Source organism: Poromitra crassiceps, assembly GCF_964638095.1.
Source record: "Poromitra crassiceps genome assembly, chromosome: 2".
In the NCBI taxonomy this organism is placed as follows: domain Eukaryota; kingdom Metazoa; phylum Chordata; class Actinopteri; order Beryciformes; family Melamphaidae; genus Poromitra; species Poromitra crassiceps.
The window spans coordinates 72,466,488-72,468,834 of NC_139624.1; positions in this window are offsets into that span (position 1 = coordinate 72,466,488).

Sequence of the window (2,347 nt, forward strand, 5' to 3'; positions counted from 1 at the left end):
TGTGTGTGTGTGTGTGTGTGTGCGCGCGCGCGTGCGTGCGTGTGTGTGCGTGCATGTGTGTCATTCAAGTGACATTAGACGGCATACGTTAAAAACCCAATTCAGTGTAGGATTGAACAAAAATCCCTATTATGTATTCTTCATGAATATTCATGTTGCAAATAAAATCCTCATTTCAAACTTAGCAGTCATTTTCCAGATTGACACACACTGCAAATTGCACATGTTATCGTAAACTATATGTACAAGAATAATAGAATCTAAATCTCACATTTAGTCCAACTTTAAATGTGTGGCTCTGCTCTGATGAGTGTGGATTGGATATATATTGTGATTAAGAAGCATCCAGTCCTAGCCTGATTCCAGACTCCTGAATCGCAAACTGCCCACTGTTATGGAGATCCGGATCAGAAAGCCCGGACTGCACCGGATCTCGCGAGGGGATTTCTGGACTCCCCTCAGAGAAATTTGGAGAACCAGCCATCTGCTGCTCGTTGTTTCTAGCTTGCATTGTCTCAGGCGTGCCCATTACGGCACGTTGGAGGTCCCACGCACCCATACCCTGCTGGCCAACCGGATGGTTGTGATAGTTGTGTTGGTCAGCACTTCCTGTAAAGTGTGGGGGAGAAGGTGGTGTCTTCTCCCGTAAGGCTTCTTCTTCCTGTAAGACGAGCGATACGTAAGCATACAGTAACTGTCGTCAGCCTTCTGGACCTGGAGAGCGGTCCAAGCATCCAACTGACGTCCGTTTTGGTATCTGCTTGATCGTCGTGGCATTGAACTGTCAAACTCGTCGATAGAGTCGATCTCGTTGATAGAGATATAGCTTGTACTGTCATGCGCTGGCTGATATTTTTTGCAGTGCATATGACATCACCGCTGATGTCATAACATCATCTGCTCTGATGATGTCATAGGCGAGACATCACATCTGATGATGTCATTTGTGCTCCCATTGTGATGTCATCGGTGATGATGTCATTGTTCGCTGCGGCGGTTTCCATTGCGATAGATCCAAGGGTAGTTTCAGGGAGCTGGCTGGATCCGAAGGCCCAGGATAGGCTCCTGTGGGGGTGACCATCCTGCCTTGAATAGTTCTGCAAGAGAACCTTTCGAACACCACTCTTCAGATATGGTCGAGCAATGCTGTTGTAGGGAAATCACCTGTCTATGTAATGTTAACCATTTGGTTGCTTCTCGAAGATTATTCCTGTCACTCGCCATACATAACAAATTATATCTCATACCAAAAGGCTACACAAGGGGTGGTTGAGGGTCAACATTCAGTCTGTTTTAGATAATCCTGTCTGTAAAAGTATCATTTTGTCAACCAAAGACTTACGGTACTATCTCTTTGAAATTAAGCATCATTTGTGTAAAAAATTTCTTCTGCATTTTGTAAGAGTCCAAAATTGTGGATATCTTTATTTGCTAATGAAACTAGTAAAATATTTTGGAACAAAATATGCCAAAGTCTTGGAATTCTGTGCAATGGAAGTCTACCTATGAGCATTCTTCAATTTTATAAACAAGGAAGGAAGTCCTGCAATACAGTGCAAGATTGACTGTATTGATTTGATCTGAACACTGATGCAGGATTTAGAGCTGCATCAGTTTGCTATGGCTTCAGTGCTGCATCAGAGTTTGCTATGGCTTCAGTGCTGCATCAGAGTTTGCTATGGCTTCAGTGCTGCATCAGAGTTTGCTATGGCTTCAGTGCTGCATCAGAGTTTGCTATGGCTTCAGTGTTGCATCAGAGTTTGCTATGGCTTCAGTGTTGCATCAGAGTTTGCTATGGCTTCAGTGCTGCATCAGAGTTTGCTATGGCTTCAGTGCTGCATCAGAGTTTGCTATGGCTTCAGTGCGTTGGCATCAAAGCCTCTGACAGCCGCCTACCCTGCACCTCCTGCCCTTATTGTGCACTTGTCACAAGACAATCAGCCTTCTCATAGTAATACACCCTCCTTAGAATTTTGTTTGGTGTGTGTACGTGCGTGTGTGTGTGTGTGTGTGTGTGTGAGAGAGAGAGAGAGAGAGGAAGGGAGAGCATGATTAAGAGATCACATCCCATAATGTCAAGACAGTGAACAGTAACTATGTACTGTATGTTTATGGTTTTCATACTCTGTCACTGGCACACACACACACACACACACACACACACACACACACACACACACACACACACACACACACACACACACACACACACACACACACACACACACACACACACACACACACACACACACACACACACACACACACGGGAGAGATTGGTTGACTGGGTTAAGAATGACAGTGTGCGTGGCGCCACCTCTTGCGCTGGCCGTCAGGGAGACAGCAG